The sequence below is a fragment of the Procambarus clarkii genome, chromosome 19, assembly GCF_040958095.1.
Source record: "Procambarus clarkii isolate CNS0578487 chromosome 19, FALCON_Pclarkii_2.0, whole genome shotgun sequence".
Lineage (NCBI taxonomy): Eukaryota > Metazoa > Arthropoda > Malacostraca > Decapoda > Cambaridae > Procambarus > Procambarus clarkii.
Genome location: NC_091168.1, coordinates 31,275,130 through 31,281,450, shown reverse-complemented (window position 1 = coordinate 31,281,450; position 6,321 = coordinate 31,275,130).

Genomic DNA, 6,321 nt, shown 5'->3' with positions numbered 1-6,321 from the left:
ACCTTGCATGGAGATCCACACATTGCCCTATGTTCATCTGGTACTTAAGCCTTCTCAGTGGCCGCAACCCTTGAGGGGGTAACACACTTCTTTGGTGTGGAAGACGGAGGTAAAATGCCCGATTCAATGCAGCCCACCTGAACCAGTTATCTACTTTGCCCACCTAGTTGGCCAAGTGGCCATTGTGGGGTTGGTATCTCTTTCAGTCCCTGGTCTACTATTCAAACCCTTCAGTGGTGACCCGTGTATACTGTTCTTGTTACCCCTGAAGTTGCCTATGTGCTTGTACCTCCCCTAATTTGGCTCTGTGGTGGATGGGGGTGCACAGCAGCAAAGTCCAACTTTCTTTACTTTTATGTTGTCTCCTAAACACATCTCTCCTCCTCAGACTTGTGAGGTGGACAACCAGGCCCCCAAGTTTAACTCTGATGGAAGATCGAACTCCATAACTCCTGCTATGGTGGGCCCACACCAGGGTTTTGGCCTTGGCTACCCTAGCTGATCCTCTCCCTTCCCCAGCCTCCTCTTTGGCAGAGTCAGACTCCAAGTCCCCAAATGGTGACTACCACGTCACTTGGGGCAACTCATTCGTTGGTTACAATGGTGCCCCTTGTTCCCTCTCCTTTTGGGAGGTCCTTGCAATTAAGCAAACATTTCCTGCAGCCATTTCCACATACCATGATGTGTTTGGCCCTGCTGCATGATATATTTTGATATCTGCCATGAAGACTGTACCCCACACTGATGATTTGCACATACAGACACCTTGTAGACTCTGTGGATGTGTGTACTACATTGAAGCCCACCCAGAGTGGCACCTGCATCATTCAGGCCCTTTCTAACACGGCAATCATCCACCTAGCTGCCCCAATTTACTTTGACGAGATCCCAATTCAAGTCTTCAAAAATATCCAACTAAATGCCAGCATTGCCTCCCATATCATGTTGTGATGGGTGACAGGGAACTTTCAAGGACTGCCCATGTGGATATTAAATATATCCTTAAGGCCCAGGGTTATCCTCTCCTCCAGGTTGATACGTTCACTTGATCCCCTCTCATCACTGTCATCCCCTTAGGGTAGTTAAGGTTACTTTAGATACTCGGGACACTCCTGTCTTTACCATGACTAATGTTTCCCCGGGGATAGAGCAGTAGTACACCAGTGCTGGAAATTCGGGAACGGAGCCTTGAAGGGCTAAGTGAAGTCTTTTTTTTTTTTTTTTTTTTTTTTTTTTTTTTTTTTTTTTTTTTTTGCCCCTACCCATTCTAAGTCTGAATGTTCTCCCCATTCTCACTACATGAACTGCAGGGATGCTCACCCTGTTTCTCACATTCTTATCTATGCTATAAATTTAAACAAGCCATCCTCCACCTAAAACATCCAAACTGCACATCTTTCCACAAGGCAAGACACCAGTTTCACTTTCTTTTCTCCTTTTCTGACATGACTAATGTTCTTGCATTACATTGCACTCCCCTACCCCACCCTCTTCCCCTTCCTCAGGCCCACAACCATTACCAAGCCTTAAATCAGACACCTCTACAAGCTCCCATTCTTCTGCTCCTATGTGATCCGAGACAGAGTGTTCCTCTGGTGGCATTTCCTCTCATCCTTCCCACTCTTCCCTTATCACTGTTTTTACATTGCTTCTCCGCCACACTTTGCTCTTCTTTATCTGCTGTCAGACTCTTTTTGACTCTTCGTCCCATCTTCCTCCTCAGTCCTCTGTCTTTTTGCCCTTTTTGACATATGACTGTCTGGGGTGATATCCATACTCCATCCAACAGTCCTCATGTCACCTGCTTTCACTCTACCACCTCACCAGAGATGATAACAGCCATCTCCTTGATGTCACCACACCTGCGTGACTCGGTATCATAAGCCTGGTCCCGCTCTCTTCCTCCCCGGCAGGTAAGACAGTATTAATCCCTCTGGTCTTGTTGTTGCATCATCTCCTGTCTTGGTAGTGGACTAATGTGGCCTCATTATAGCAGTTCCCACCAGCCCTGTTGCTACCTCTGGTGCTGCCCCTAATCTGAAGACCTGGTGATGTTTATTTCAATTTACCTGAGGACCGACATGCTCTCATTTCTCTCCCTACTTGACCTTCCTCCCCGCTGCTTCCTTCCTCACTGGATCCTCTCTGCTCTGCTGTGCTCCTTATCACAACCCTTTCAACTCTGCCATCTCTGCTCACTTTAATTTTGCCCCCCCCCCCCAACCCTGATTTTTCTGACCCTGATCTCTAATTTTGTGACCTTTTCTTTGTATTTTCAATGTTTCGTTTTATTGCTGTAGCTGTACTTTACTTTGTTGATGAATGGAATAGTCATAGTTTTTATATCAATTTAAATGAGTGGCAACTTTTGATGTTGCAGTTTTTACTGATTTGTAGTTGCCTCCAGGAGCCCATACTTGGTGTGCAACCAGGCTAATTTCACAGTTATTCCTTTCTCTCTTCAGCGTCTTCTGATAACCCTAACTATACTATTCCCTTCATGCTGATTGATGTTCCTTTTGTTCACTGCCTTTTCCAGTCAAAGGTTCATCCCACCACTACTTGTATCTTTGAGAATAAATGGTATACCGTCTGTTCCATCTATCTTTGTGTGCTCCAATTTCTCTTCCCGAAGAAGTGTGCTCCTTTGTGAAATAAAGGAAGGGGAACCTTTGAGGGGAACCTTTGTTCCCCTCTCACCCCCAGGATTGGGTCTAAGGGCTGCGTTATTAATTGCCCATGTTAATAGGTTACTTCAAGGGTTAACCCGTGCATGTCGATAGGTTGTATCGACATGCACGGGTGTATAGTTAACCCCAGGGATACCCATACACCTGACCATCTGCACACATAACATCAGTCAGTAGAGCCGAGACAGACGATTGTAGAATACTCGGTGAAGATCTAGAAAAACTACAGTTATAGTCAGTAAGCGGCTACTGGATTTCAATACCAGCAAGTGCAAGGTGATTACAACGGGAGCAGGTGACAGGAGACCAACAGGAGACCACACAATGAAGAAACTACTACCGACCTGCAACAACTGATGCAAAAGACTAAGGAGTAGACGGTTGGAGGACACAAGATTAACTAAGAGCAAGACCTGACAAGGCTGAGCTCATCTACACTTCAAATACTGAACAAGTTGGAGGACAGTGATCTAGACCACTTCTTTAGAAGGCTCAATATAACACAAAGAGCAACAGCTTCATGCCCAAGAAGCCACAATATTGGACAGAAAACAAGAGATTCAATCCAGTCTCCGTGGTGCAGTGGTAAGACACTCGCCTGGCGTTCCGCGAGCGCTATGTCATGGGTTCGTATCCTGGCCGGGGAGGACTTACTGGGCGCAAATCCTTAACTGTAGCCACTGTTTAACGCAACAGTAAAATGTGTACTTGGTTGTAACAACGATTCTTCGCGGCGGGGATCGTATTCCAGGGATCTGCCCGAAACGCTACGTGTACTAGTGGCTCTACAAGAATGTAACAACTCTTGTATATATCTTAAAAAAAAAAAAATTCTTTTCACACATGGGGGTTATAAACCCATCAACCTGTCTACAGTAGAAGGTGTATATGCCAAAATATTACTGCACCTCAAAAAACAATTGGAAAAATTCCTCAGGAACAATGTGGGGAGAGGGGGGGGGGGACGTTTGACAAGCCGCTGGCTTCCCGTCCCCGCCGAGGCCACTAGTGATATGGTGGTCCTCAGGTAAAGTGAGGTAAACAAGACCAGGTCTTGCCTCAGAAGCATATATAAACGGGACAACACTTCAGCTGGACGCTCGAAACTGGAGAAAATGTGAAGTGTTTCCAGGAAGGCGCGTGAGGAGGAAGTCACGCCCCCGGGTACACACCTGCCTGAAGCACGCCCCCCAAGGGGTCCCCGTCCGTCATAACCCCCCCCCACACCTGAACACGGGGTCCCCGTCCGTCATAACCCCCCCCCCACACCTGAACACGGGGTCCACGTCCGTCATAAGCCTCCTCCCACACCTGAACACGGGGTCCCCGTCCGTCATAACCCCCCCCCCACACCTGAACACGGGGTCCCCGTCCGTCATAAACCCCCCCCCCACACCTGAACACGGGGTCCACGTCCGTCATAAGCCTCCCCCCACACCTGAACACGGGGTCCACGTCCGTCATAAGCCTCCTCCCACACCTGAACACGGGGTCCCCGTCCGTCATAACCCCCCCCCCACACCTGAACACGGGGTCCCCGTCCGTCATAAACCCCCCCCACACCTGAACAAGGGGTCCACGTCCGTCATAAGCCTCCCCCCACACCTGAACACGGGGTCCCCGTCCGTCATAACCCCCCCCACACCTGAATACGGGGTCCCCGTCCGTCATAAACCCCCCCCCCCACACCTGAACACGGGGTCCACGTCCGTCATAAGCCCCCCCCACACCTGAACCGTTCTCGCAAATTTAATAAGTCAATATTGACTTATTAAATATGTGCATAGGTGACATACTTAACATAATAGATACCCTTAAAAAGATTCATAGAAAACACCGACCTTACCTAACCTACTTAGTATGTTAAGATAAGCATCTTATTGCTTCGTAATTACAATTATTACCTAACCTATAATAGGTATAGGTTAAGTAATAATTGTAATTACGAAGCAATAAGATGCTTATCTTAAGATACTAACAAGGTTAGGTAAGGTCGGTGTTTTCTATGAATCTTTTTAAGGGTATCTATTATGTTTAGTATATCACCTATGCACGTAGTTAATAAGTCAATATTGACTTTACGAATTTGCGAGAACGGGTTGCCTGAACACGGGGTCCACGTCCGTCATAAAGCCGCACACACCTGAACACGGGGTCCACGTCCGTCATAAGCCTCCCCCCACACCTGAACACGGAGTCCACGTCCGTCATAAGCCTCCCCCCACACCTGAACATGGGGTCCCCGTCCGTCATAAAGCCCCCCACACCTGAACACGGGGTCCACGTCCGTCATAAGCCCCACACACCTGAACACGGGGTCCACGTCCGTCATAAAGCCCCACACACCTGAACACGGGGTCCACGTCCGTCATAAAGCCCCACACACCTGAACACGGGGTCCACGTCCGTCATAGAGCCCCACACACCTGAACACGGGGTCCACGTCCGTCATAAAGCCCCACACACCTGAACACGGGGTCCACGTCCGTCATAAGCCCCACACCTGAACACGGGGTCCACGTCCGTCATAAGCCCCACACCTGAACACGGGGTCCACGTCCGTCATAAGCCCCACACCTGAACACGGGGTCCACGTCCGTCATAAGCCCCACACCTGAACACGGGGTCCACGTCCGTCATAAGCCCCACACCTGAACACGGGGTCCACGTCCGTCATAAACCCCCCCTACACCTGAACACGGGGTCCACGTCCGTCATAAGCCCCCCCCCCACACCTGAACATGGGGTCCCCGTCCGTCATAAAGCCCCCCACACCTGAACACGGGGTCCCCGTCCGTCATAAACCCCCCCCACACACCTGAACACGGTGTCCACGTCCGTCATAAGCCCCCCCCCACACCTGAACACGGGGTCCACGTCCGTCATAAAGCCCCACACACCTGAACACGGGGTCCCCGTCCGTCATAAAGCCCCACACCTGAACACGGGGTCCCCGTCCGTCATAAACCCCCCCCACACACCTAAACACGGTGTCCACGTCTGTCATAAGCCCCCCCCCACACCTGAACACGGGGTCCACGTCCGTCATAAAGCCCCACACACCTGAACACGGGGTCCCCGTCCGTCATAAAGCCCCCCCCCACACCTGAATACGGGGTCCACGTCCGTCATAAAGCCCCACACCTGAACACGGGGTCCACGTCCGTCATAAGCCCCACACACCTGAACACGGGGTCCCCGTCCGTCATAAACCCCCCCCCCCACACCTGAACACGGGGTCCACGTCCGTCATAAACCCCCCCCCCCCACACCTGAACACGGGGTCCACATCCGTCATAAAGCCCCCCCCACACCTGAACACGGGGTCCACGTCCGTCATAAGCCCCCCCACCCACACCTGAACACGGGGTCCACGTCCGTCATAAAGCCCCCCCCCCCACACCTGAACACGGGGTCCCCGTCCGTCATAAAGCCCCACACCTGAACACGGGGTCCACGTCCGTCATAAAGCCCCACACCTGAACACGGGGTCCACGTCCGTCATAAGCCCCCCCCCCCCCCACACCTGAACACGGGGTCCACGTCCGTCATAAACCCCCCCCCCACACCTGAACACGGGGTCCACGTCCGTCATAAACCCCCCCCCCACACCTGAACACGGGGTCCACGT